Raw genomic sequence first — 14062 nt, 5'->3', positions numbered from 1 at the left:
AGACAATTTATTGTCCTTCCATAATTGAATTACTTATTTTAAACCAACAGTCTTCAATTCTACAACTTTAAGCCATTGTAACATTCCCAACCACCTCTTAGCCAAAGCTACCACAATCCTACTGCTCATGATGATAAAATTCAATTACGAAATTAAATCGGTTGCGAAAGCTAACAAATTTTAATTTAGCCATGGGATTCCTAACATATTTTCAATGTATATGCATGCATTGCTAATGCCCAAGATGCAATATTTTAACACATACAATTTATAATTTCAACATTTCACAATGGAAAAAATAATTAATTAACCACATATATTTGCATAAAATTAGCATTAGTAGCACCTCCTTATCCAACAGTTATAAATTCATGCACATCAAATAGTTACTGCGAAGGAAATACACAAAATTATAAACATTATATTAGAAAACCCATAAATTGGTGTTTCAATTACAAATTCATAAACTTCTACAACATCAAATATGGACATCATAAATATATAAAACAGTACAACAATTAACATGATTACTTATCTGACATAAGGTGGGCAACTGGCTATGGTCTCTCCACTTTCCACCCTTTCACAGATGTTTTGGTTCATCAAGCTTAACCACCAGTCATCCCCGATCTGGGGAGACAACTCCAAAAGCAATGGTAAACCAACAATAACAATGTCTCCATGGCCAAGGCACCAACCCAACAACCATGACTACAACCTTTGTGCTCTGCTTCCCCAAACCTGCTCCCAAGTGACACACCCTTCTCCAGGACCTACTAGCCCCTCAACAATTCCCACCTTCCAGGGTGCCTTACAGCCAGCCTGGAAACTCTCAGCAACATGGCTCCAAGAGCTCATGCTGCTTCTAGGGCTTCCAAGAACCCTTCTAGGCCATAACTAGCTCGGTCAGTTCCAAAACCCAAGTGGTGCACCCTTCTTTGGGACCTTCCAGTCCCTTTGCAATTCGCACCTTCTAAGGCTCACCAACCAATCACTAGTACTCTAGTTGGTTCCAGATTCCTAGCACATGACTCACCAACAAAAATTCCCAATCAGTTCCAGAACCCTTGTCAGGTTCACCCACAGGTTCATAACTGAATCCACTATCCAACTGAGTACTTGCATGAATGTGTGTGTCACTAAATGATATAATAAACAATGGATAATGAAGAAGGATGGATGTATAAATGAAATGAATGAATGAATGCCTTCACAAGAAACACCTTTAAATATGCATGGCTACTCTTCGCCATGTGGTACCTCCCTGAAGCCACATGGCCCCCCAAGTGCCTTTCCCCCAATACTAAACAAAACCACTCATTGTCTGCCACTATGGAGTTGCACTCCCCCCATACTCTTTACATGGAGTGGGTTTCGTAGCCAGCCCTTGCTTTATTAATATACAAATCTGTACAAACTTTACAACATTTACAATCTTGGCCCTTCAACCATTTTACCAAAACAACATATATGTCCCTAGGAAATCTAGCCCCAAAATCCATACACATATACATAGGCACACAAGCCTACAAAAATGACTCCAATTGGCCAACCTAATATCAAGGTACATATATTTACATCATTTTTACATCGTAAACTAGTAGGGGTATTATATTCCTCCCCCCTTATTTTATGTGTTATCCTTAGTGCCACACACACACACACACACATATATACATCAGTAAAAAAGATGAGGGCACTCCTCCCTCATTACATTTTGCAACTCCCATGTAGCCTCATTAGGATCAAGCAGGGTCCATTGTACCTTTACCATGATGATGACTCGATTCCTAAGTCTAAAATATGTATAAGATAAACCCGAAAAGCACCTTCTGGTTCCACCTTAATCATATGCTAATCAATAACATGATCAATACTAGGAATATACATTTTAAGTAGAGATACCTGGAATACATCATGAACATGCAAATATGAAGGTTCTGCAAGTCTACATGCAACTGGTCTAATCCTCTTGAGAATCTCAAATGTTCTACAATAACTTGCCACCAATTTGGCACAACTACCTGACTTCACTTAGCTCTTTCATGGTTTGACCTTCAAAAACACATGATCCCAATTTTAAATTCTTGATGAATTCTATGCCTATTTGCATAACTTTTCTACCTGTCCTAGGTAGCTTTAAATTTTTGCCTAATTTTCACAACTTTCTCTTCCATATATCTGAGCAATTCTAGACCAACCATGACTCGGTCCACCAGATTGCTCCAACTCACAGGAGTATAGCATTCCTACCATACAATGCCTCAAAAAAATTCATTTTTAATGAATTTTGATACCTGTTATTATACACAAATTATATTAAATTTAGATATTCTTCCCATCTGGATGGTTTATCCATCACATACATCCTTAACATATCCTCAATCACTTGGAAACACGCTTAGTCTATCCATTAGAATGAGAGTGATATGAAATATTTAAATTGAAATTTGAACCAAACCCTTTAAATAGTCCCATCCAAAAATTAGATGTAAACTTCAGATCTCTATCTGAAATAATTGCCCGAGGCACACCATGTAACCTGACAACTTCCCTCATAAAAGTATCGGCTATGTTAACCACTTTATAAGTCAATTTACTGGAATAAAATGGTTTTCTTTGGTAAGATTATCAACCACCACCATAATCACATCATGCCCTTTTTATGTTCTGGGAAATTTAGTAATAAATTCCATCGATACACATCCCGCTTCCATTCCTAAATGAGTATGGGATGTAACAAGGTTGTTGAGTGCTTATGCTCATCTTGAAATCATTGACACTCTAAACATTCAGCTATGTAATTTTCCACATCGTTCTTTAATCCATGCCAAGAATATTGTTTTTGATTGTTGTAATAGTTTTCTGATAAACTGAGTGTCCTGCATAAGGTACCCTGTGAATCTCTTTCAGAATCAATTCCTTCACCTCCTATACATTTGGCACATATATACAACTTCAATAAATAATAATTCGATTTTACCCAAGTCCATAATCCATATATTTCAGTTGCTTTTCCTCTTCATGCAAACTATTCTTGATGTCCAAATACAATTGATCTAAGTTCCCAACTTCCAAGATTTTGGTTACCATATTTGTCTTACAGGCACTTATTGCAAAGGCATGCATCAAATGCACTCTCTAGCGAAGAGAATATGCCACCCTATTCTCCTTCCATTTAATATACTTAATCTCAAAATCATATTCTGCTAAAAACTCTAGCCAACTGATCTTCGATGTATTCAAATTCGACTATTCAAACAAATGTTGCAAACCATAGTGATTAATCTGCGATTCAAATATTTGGCCCATGAGATAGTGTCTCCACATCTTAAGAGTGTGAATGATAACTACCAATTCTAGATCATGTGCAACGTAATTCTTTTCATGTTCTTCCAATTTCCTGGACTCATAACACACTACATGCCCATTTTGCATAAGCACTCTCCCCAAACCTTCCTTGCATGCATTAGTGCATACTAGAAATTCTTCATTCGAGTCCACAATCTTCGATACTAGAGCACTTTTTAACATAATCTTCAAGTGCTAAAAGGCTCCATCACACTTAGAGGTTCACTTGAATTTAACACCCTTCCTCTATAATGAAGTGATAGCGTAAGCAATCTTGGAAAATCCCTCAATAAATCTCCTATAATACCAAATAGACCCATAAAAGACTTAACTTACGAAATATTTTTCAGTGCCAACCATTCCTCGATGGGCCCTAATATTTTTTGGGTCCACATCTATCCCCTCTTCTGAAATAATGTGGCCCAAATAATGGAATTACTTCTAATAAAGAAAACATTTACGATTTTAGCGTATAAATGATGTTCCTTGAGAACCTGCAAAACTAAACTTATATGTGGCTCGTGCTTCTCCTCGGACTTATAATATACCAAGATATCATCCAAAAACACAATGATGAATTTATCTAAATATTCTCTGAAAACACAATTGATTAAACACATAAAAACACTTGGTGCATTGATTAAGATGAAAGGCACCACCATGAACTCATAATTTCCATAGGGAATTTCAAAAAGTCACCTTGATAATATCTTCTTCCTTAATTCATAACTTGTGATATCTTGATCTCAAGTCAATTTTGGAAAACACCGTGTCTCCCTGAAGCTAAAAAATATCATTTATTATCGATAATGGATATTCTTAATAGTCATTTTTTCTATGTGTTGGAAATCCACACATAACCACAATTTTCCATCCTTTTTCTGAACAAACAATACTGGAGCACGCCATGGTGATACACTTGGTCATATGTACCCCATATTTAATAATTTCACCAATTGCATTTGCAATTTCACGAGCTCTGGACTACTCATTTTGTAAGATGTTTTAGAAACCATAGCAGATTCAAGTACCAGATCGATAGAGAAATCTATATTCCTTCTTGGAGGTAAACTTTGGATCTTCGCAAACACATCAAAATACTCTTGCAATATCGGATACTACTCCAAATTGATTTGTTGATCCCTATTGGGTTCCTCTAAATGGACTATCAGAATCTAAAAACCTTTCCTAAAAGTATTCCTTAGTTGTGGGGCTAATATCTCTCTAATAGATATCGGTCTAGGAACTCCCTGAACCTACCTCTATTGACCTTCATCACCCATTAACATAAAAGACTTACTATAGTAGCTCAAAACCACATGATGCTTCTCTAGCCATTCCATTTCGATCAAGTAATTGTAAGATTCCAATGAGATTGTATTCAAATAAATCTTGGTATTCAACCCATTCATATCAATTAAACACTCATTCACAATTTCGATAAGTTTCCCTTTTAGCCCAATAGCTAATTGAACCAAACTTTGCCTTATGGTGCTTAGATTTCTTCAAATTAAATTGGTCTACCAATTTTGGATCATTGTAACTATGAATAGCTCCTAAATCAATTAAAATGGTAATAGGTTTACTATTTAACTTACCTCTAACTTCGATCATATGTGTTTGGTGCTCATCCTGATTATTATCCAATGTAGCATAAATCCTAGGCATACTTTAGCCTACATCCTCTATTATACCAAATGCCTGTATAATATGCATAATCTTCTGACTCCAATCCTTATGAGGGCAGTCCCTATACTTATGTCTTCCCTCACAACCCCAACACTTCATAGGTTGATACTAAGGATTCTTGTTCCAGAAATTACTACCTTTAGACTCAACAAAAGCTGGAGTTGAGTGTTGCCTCACTTAGGACCCATTCTTAAGAGATGAGGGCCTTAATCCCTTCTTCCTTTTCTCCATGAAGCTTTTCTTCTTATTGTCCCAAGCCCTCTGTAAAAATGATTTATTCTTATTCTGCTCATATAATTATTCATCCTTTCTCATAGCTACATCTAAATTCTTGGGCTGATTGTACTTCAGCTTGGCTACATAGAATGAAGGTAATCCACTAATATACCTCTGAATTTTGACTTTTTCAACCCAACTAATTTCCACATATCTTAACAACTTTGTGAACTTGTGGCCATATTCTTCCATATTCATGTTCCCCAATTTAAGTTTGAAAAAATATTGCGTTTTCTTCTCATTATAATGCTCAGACAAGTATTTCCATTGGAAATATTCCTTAAACTTCCACCATGTTAGTGTTTTCTCATCTAAATACTTGACTTCCTTAAGATTTTCCCACCATAGTTTAGCCTTTCCCTTAGGTGGTAGATGGAAATTCAGGTAGATGTAAAAACTTTCACATTTCCAACAACAAGGCCTCGACTTATTCCCCCTTCTTATGCTCTTTGTTGAAGATTGGAGGTCTAATCTTCTGAAATTTCCATTGGATGTTGTCCCTATCATAATTACATTTCCTAGACCATCTATCCGGTGACACACTAGGGCTTCTGTTTGATCCTGAGGTAGTGTATAGCCTCTTTTGTTTCCTCCTTTATGCATACCAATACTGTTTGTCATCACCCTTACTTTGCCTTGAACTGCCAAAACCCTTTTCACCAAAACTATTTTGTCTTTTGAGATTGTTTGGATTCTTATTGCTAGTCTAATTCCCACTAAATTATATTTAGGATTTGTAGAATATGGGCGTTGAGTTGTTGTTTCTCTCTCACCAACCTGTCAGTGTCAAATTTGAAACTGAGAACCTCCAGCTTGAGGCTTCTCATAGTCTCCTCCAAGTATATATTCTTCATCCTTTTCATTTTGTGACCATTTGATTCGATCCTAGCATCCCCCACACTGACATGTACTACCCCGAATTCCTCTTTAGGACTGTTAAAGCCTAACATATCTTTTGCTTCTTCATTCCTCGTGATATCCTTTTCCTTTCAAACATATACACATTTTTAGAGAAATTCTTCAAATGTTTTCCCAATTCTGAATTTTATAGCTACCAACGTTATCTTCTACCTATTAGCTTTCTGTAGATTATTTATTCATGAAATTTTAACACCTAGGAAGAAATGTATGTCCTTAAGATGTTTTAATTGGTCACAACTTCTTCCTTTCAAACTCATGTAACTTTCTCTTTAATTTCTAAGAATTTTCTACCACCAAATCTGATATATAATTTCCCATATGTGTTTTGCTCAAAATTCCCTCTCTTTTGACTATTCACACATCAAAATATGACTCCTAAGCACTTTTCCTCTAAGAATTTAGTCACTTTTTCTCTCTTCTCTCAATTGTTACAAAGTTATAAAACTTAATTAATCTCCAAAAATCAAACTTAATCCTTGACACCCTGCTCACGTCATTCTTATTGGGAAAGATTGCATGCTTATAAAACTTGGCCTACATGCTTGGTCCAATTCCCTACCTATCACATGGGTTTCTCTCTTCTTAACTCTATGTAGCATGCTTATAATTATGCCTCAAAGGGTCCACCCCTCCCATGAGATCAAGAATTTGAAAACACACACACACACATATATCCCAAAGAAAAGAAACCCATAATTTTATTCATCATGAAAGGAAGAACAAAATTACGTATTTCATATGTCGAGTGCATTCTGAATATATGCCTCCAACATTGAGAAATATAGAAAAAAACTATAAAATAAGATAAAACAAAAACATTTGCAAATTAAGTGTGGAAATAATCACTTAATTTCTCTTTTTTTCCTTTCTGTTTTTTTGAACTTTCTGCCATCCTTCTAAGCTTGCTTCAATAAGGATCATAGCCAATTCTTTTTCAATTGTATTTGCTGAGGTTTCTTTGTTTGAGTTTGAACTTTCATATACATGAGCTCTTTTTGTGCCCCCCCATCCCATCATATTCTTGGAAATCAATTATATCAATGCCCTTATGTGTGTGGGCTGTGTTTTCAGACCTAATATCCAAATCCCCTTTTGCTTGGTTACCTTTTTGTGCTTGTACATTCACTTCTATATTGATAGGTTGACTCTCCATGGTTTCTTCTTCTTCATCTTCTGAAAGGTGAGGATCAAAAACCTGTCATCCTTTGGTCTTTTGGACTTGTCTCTTTATCTTTTTTGGATTCTTTTTATCTTGAGGGAATGTGTTTTGGTGGATTTCCCAGATGTGTTCTTCTTAAAATTCCATGTCTTCTGACTATTCACACATCAAAATCTGACTCCTACGCGCAAATTTTTCCTTGACAAGTTTAGTCACTCTTGCTCTCTACTCTCAGCTATTACAAAGTTATAAAACTCAATTAATCTCCAAAAATCAACTTTAATCCTTGACACCCTGCTCACTTAATTCCTATTGGGTAAGAACACATGCTTCTCAAAACCCGACCAACATGCTTGGTCCAGTTCCCTACCTATCATGTGGGTCTCTCTCTTCTTAACTTTATTTGGCATGCTTATAATTATGCCACAAAGGGTCCACCACACTCGTGAGCTCAATAATTTGAAAACTTATATGCATACATACATACATACATGTATGTATGTATGTATATCTCAAACAAAAGAAACCTGTAATTTTATTCATCATGAAAGGAAGAAAAAAATTACATTTTTCATATGTTGAACACATTCTGAATATACAACTCACAACATTGAGAAATATAGAAAAAAAACTATAAAATAAGATAAAATGAAAACATTTGCAAATTAAGCATGGAAATAATCACTTAATTTCTCCTTTTTTAAAACTTTCTACCATCCCTCTAAGCTTGCTTCAATAAGGACCATAACCAATTCTTTTGCAATTGTCTTTGGTGAGGTTTCTTTGTTTGAGTTTGAACTCTCTAATACATGAGATCTTTTTGTGCCCCCCATCCTATCAAATGATTGTACCTCAACTATATCAATGCCCTTATATGTGTGGGTTGTTTTTTCATACGCAATCTCCAAATCCATTTTTGCTTGGTTACATTTTTGTGCCTATACATCCACTTCTATATTGATATGTTGGCTCTCCATTGTTTCTTCTTCTTCATCTTCTGAAAGGTGAGGATTAGAAACTGTTGTTGGGCCTCCAAAATGTCATCCACTTTCACCTTCATTTTGTAACTCTATAGCCCCATAACCTTGCATTAAGTAACCATTTTCGTAATCACATGGGTTTATCATTATTTTTTTCCAAGTCATTGATTTTAAGTATTATAAGTAAATTTGTGATTAAATATTAGGAAATTAACATGTTTTCATATATCTCTAAAAGTGTTATGAGATTTGTGATATTGTAGGCCTACTTGGAGATTCTAGAAGGGCCCTACTTGGAAACCCAACCACAAATTCAAATTTCAAATTCCAACTCATGAATATTTGCGGAATAATTGTAGAAGATGTGGATCATTAACTATGCGCATTCAAAGGAGAAGAATCATATATGAGAGAATTTTGAGAGGATTTGTATCTTACATTTTTAGGAGATTGGTTGTAACCACAAGAGATAAATGTGGATTTAGGAGATATTTAAGGATCTGTATTTATTGAATAGTTATCCTTAATTTTTGTATAAATAGGAGTGCACCCTTCATACAAAGGGTTAACTAGTTAGTGTTGTTGTTAAGTTGTTAGGTGCTAGTTGTTAGTTGGAGGTTCCAAGTTCCATCCAAGATATGATTTGTAAAGTGAGGATAGGGAATTCTTGTAATATCTTGTAACTCATTTTATGAAATACATATTGCTACTTTGATCATCAATGATAGTTGCTCAATGTGCTTATTGAGGAATGGAGGGCACCCCCATCAACCACAGTTTGCACATATTTGTACATATTGGTAACATAGTATAGTTATGTTATTTAATTTACTTTCAGCAAGTGTGTTTTCTTTTTATGAAAGTGTGCTTTTCCTTTCAGCAAGTGTGATTTCATTTTAGTAGGGGTGAGTGTGATTTCATTTATGCAAGGGAGTTGTGACTTTCATTTATGCAAGTGTGGTGTGATTTTAATTTATGCAAGTGTGATTTCAATTTCTTTATGTTTGGTTTGATTTGGATTAGATTGATTTAATTAAATTTGTAATTATTTTTAATTGCATTAGAACTAATATATTATGATAAATAACCACCTAATACATATAGTACAGGTATACCTCATAAGTCTACCAACCCCGGGTTGACAATTAATGACAAGGATTTAACTCACAATTAAACCACCCAAAATTTTGGTGTCATTGCCTGGGAGGTATACAAAGGTATTTATTTTGAAAGTTTAGACAACTCATGATAGTTGCATTCATTTTTAAATGCATGGTTAAAATCATATTAAAATAATTTATGATGCATATTAAATTTCAATAATTTTTCAAAGATTGGTACTAATATGTGTGCATGATAAGAATTATCAACCAGTTGCAGTAATTCACAGATAATTAAGAGTTTGAAGAATGTCCTTCCAAGAACTTTCTTGAATCTTAGCAAAAACAGTGATATCTGCCTCTCAAGAAGAGTATATTTTAACTGCATTTAGAAACTTGTCTATCTCTCCACCTCCATAGGAGGATCTTCAAGTTTCTTTTGATTCCTCTTATCAATCTATTGAAGAGACTAAAGAATCATGCAATAATTTTGATGGGGAGAAACCAGTAGAATCTAAGATTGATGAATGCATAATAAAGGAGGATATTCAATGTGATCTAAACCAAGAAATAAATAAGGAATGTCATGGTCTTATTGAAAGATGGTTCTAATCAAGGATCAAGTCACATCACTCTTTCATTCTTCCTTACTTCTTAATTGCATTATCAAAACAACTGGTCTTTCATGCTTTGATGTATTTTAATGCATATTTTTCAAAACTAAGCATGAATATATTTTTTCTCTTATTACGCACATGGTTATGCTGGAAATATGCATACAATTGAAACATTTTTTCTATTTCTAGTATAGTAGGATAAAATCAATGAATAAAACCAAATTTGGTGATGTATTTTTTTTTTAAGTTTTTTAAGTTAGATTTCATTTTATTTGCAATTTTATTTATTGGTGGTGTAGTAAGAGCCACCCGGCTCATTAATCATTTGCGGGAAGATGTAGAAAGAGAAGGAATATTTGAGAAGAAGGAGACAAATAGAGTTTTGAGAGCCACAATTTGAAGTTAGAAATCAAATCATTTCACTTTGTACTTTTAAATTTCACATTCCAAATGAATAAAGAGTTTCAATATTTCTAAGTATGCTCTCTTCTTGCGCTCTCTACGACCTGGAAGATAAAAAAAAATGAACAAAGTTAGTTTCAAAATTTGGCAGTAAAAATTGGATAAGAGATCTAAATTCATACTCAAAAGCATAATAACAGCTTTTAAAAATCTCAAACAGCAAAATTAATGTTCCCAATGTATCTGAAACTATCGAAAACCCCTATTTTCACTCTTTTTGCACCTCATTTGGCCAAAAATTGAGTAAAATATCACTGTTTCAAGTTTTTGCCAAATTTTGTTGTTAATAATCCTACAATTCGAACTAAACCCAACATGTGTGCTCTAAATGCAAAATTTGCACGCAAACCTGACTTGTATTCTCGATCCATGGTTGAATTTGTGTGACAATTAAAGCTTCCATTAAACCCCAATTCTTCCGCCGATGTGGTCATATGGGGGTCATATGACCCAGGGCTAGCCCCCACTCCTTCCGTCGCACCCTTTAAATTAAGGGAATGGTAATATTATAGTTCATGGGATTGTGGGCTAGGCTAAGGCCTAGCCCTTGCCCCCCCCCATGATTCCATGATGCTAGAGTGGTCAGGGGCTAGGGTTTAACTTGACCCCTCCCCCAAAGGCGCGTATGTTAAAACTTAAATGGGAGTTCAAAACTATTGTTAATAAGAAACATATGGTAGGTGGATTGGTAAAGGCGCTTTGTTGATTGTTGAGGGGTTGTGGTTTCGATACCCATGAAGGAAAGTTCGACCTTTCACAAATTTTTTCCACCACGAGGAGGCAACGTGGCAACCAATGGTTGGTCCACGTGGTACTCACTCATTGGCCCTCTACAATAAAACCATTAACCAATAAAAAAATAGCCACATGTCAACCAATAAACTTGTGACAAGTGTCAATCACTCATTGGCCAATGAAGGTCCAGTCAACTTGCCAAGTCATGTCCCCGTTAGCATACAAACTGCTCACTCGACATTCTTGCAACTCAAAATTCATTTTTTTTAGTTCTTTACTGAAACAAATAGAACCTGATTTCGGGAGCATTCGAAGTTAGATTTTGGTGAAACAAGTTGCATTGGATTCAGAGCAACGAGATCTACTCTTTAGTGCTAATTTCAATTCTATCCAAGAATTTTGAATTTTGAGCATTTTCTCGATCCATAGGATCATGGACAAGGGTGGAGCACTAGAGAAAAAGAAAAATGCAGTTATGGACTTATATTTTCATAAAAACCTACAAATATTCAAAATCCAACTGTGATAATTGACAAACCACCATCCGAGTCTAATTGCAAGTTTTAAAGCGGCAAGACAATTCAACAATATGTGTTTTCGATAGCTGCAGAATCGACACAATTCAGTAGCTTATGAAAATTTGGTTTATGGTCTATTGATAAAGCATTAAGTGTATGGCGAAGAGGTCTCAAGCTCAAAATTGGTTAGCAACACAATGAAGAAGGTACTGCTTTCTAAATAGGTAAAAGTGCATTTGTTTTTTCTTGAACTTGTTTCTGGAATTTGTTTTATTATTACTATTTCTGAATTTTTTTGTGTGTGTATATATTAGATGGAGAGAGACTAATCATATCTCTCTCTCTCGATAGTCTTACATTTTATTGCAGAAATTGCTAAGTTTTTGTAGGTTCCAGGACGATGAAAGAAGATCACCATATGCATGAGTACATTTTTAAAGACCAAGTTTTCGAAGAGCATGATCATTCCATGTCAAATCAGATCCATTACACCATTGCTACTAAATATATACCAACTTTACCATTGCTACTCATTCTAAGCTTGTAGTCGATCCATAACAGCATATCTCCCTACTAGAAAAAACTCATTTTCTTTGCAATCTTCATACTTTCCTGCCTCATTTTCATTCACCCTTAACCCAAAAATAAAGTCATCTAGTTCCCTTACAAAGTTGAGTCACCCCATTTTATTTTTCCTTTCTGTCAAATAAACCTTGCTTCAATGTAAATTTTCAATCTATAGTACTTCAAATGATTATTTCATACTCGCGTTAGATGATGTAAGATTAATTAAGGCCTTCCTTCTAATAAGTTTTGACCCATCGACTCTGACACATCATCTAGGATCAAAACTAGAGATATTTCAAGTACCTTGAGGCTTGCATGCCTTAATGGAAAGCTCTCTCACCAATAAACAGTGGGAATACATCAATGTCCCACATTTGTTGGATCTTCTAGGTGACTCGACTATGACACATCTATTCATACCTAGTAAGATGTACTTAGGCATATTGAATCTCATTGACATCAATGATGAGTAGTCTCATGTTGGTTAATGGCATTCATTAATGGCCAACAATCCAACAATTTATTTTCTATGTTCGACATCGACACATTTATTCACTTAGATAAGAATTATGCCATTGAGTGGAATGAATGAGGACTACATGATTTTAGCAGTTTGCAATAGGACTCAATTCAACATGTGTGGCAATGAAGATTCCAATATCATCCTCAATTCATACAACCAAGAGAAAAAAGAAGTAGATCAGATTCGTTTACTTCACATTCCATGGTCCAGCAACATCAATCACGTTCCTCTATATACATAACTTGTCCACTTTTCAGGGAAGTGAAGGTATGTTATTTTCTAATCTTTAATCATGTAATTCCTTAAATACTAAAATTGTGATTTTGGAAAATAACTCACTTCATTTATATTCCATTTCTCATTTTCCAAAAACTGAGAACATCTTTAGTTGGGGGGGAGGGATATCAATTCATATTCACATTTCATTTCATCCTCACCAACATATTTTTCCCAATCAACTATTATTGCACTTTGATTCCAAAAGTTCATATGTTTTGCAATGATCAATTGATGAGCACATCAAATGGCTGACAATCACTACGGGACTTAAAAAGGAATTCTCAAGTTTTCAAGTATTTTGATGCAACAAAAATAACAAAAGTATTGTTTGGTAGGTAAGCACCCACGGGGGATTTGAACCAGTGACCTATCGCAAGGAGTGCCTTAACAGTGCACCCATTCACCGTCAATCCAAAGCCCCGTGGGCAATAACAAAAGTATTGTTACACAAGAACCAATACTCATAAAATTTTGGTTGTCACATAAGAACCAACCATAAAAATTATATGTTGCAATCAAATGTATTTCAAGCTACACTTTGCAAAAAGAATAAAGTTATCAAATGATATGATTATGAAAAGTTAAAAGAGAATCAATACAAAGCCAAAGCTCATATAGAAGCAAAACATTTCAAGAATATCAACTTATGATTAAGGAAATCAATGCAATAGTTGCATGAGGACATGCAACATCTTCAGTTGGGGGGTATGTTGAGCCTCCAAAATGTCATCCACTTTCACCTTCATTTCCATCATTTTACCCTCATTCCATAACTCTATAGCCTCATAACCTTACAAGAAGTAACCATTTTCATAATCACATGGGTTTATCATTATTATTTTCCAAGTCATTGATTTTAAGTATTATAAGTGAATTGTGATTAAA

This window comes from Pinus tabuliformis, chromosome Q (genome assembly GCF_031772625.1).
Source record: "Pinus tabuliformis cultivar Carrire ecotype Pingquan chromosome Q, CPIR1, whole genome shotgun sequence".
Taxonomy (NCBI): Eukaryota; Viridiplantae; Streptophyta; class Pinopsida; order Pinales; family Pinaceae; genus Pinus; species Pinus tabuliformis.
This window is presented reverse-complemented; position numbering follows the sequence as displayed.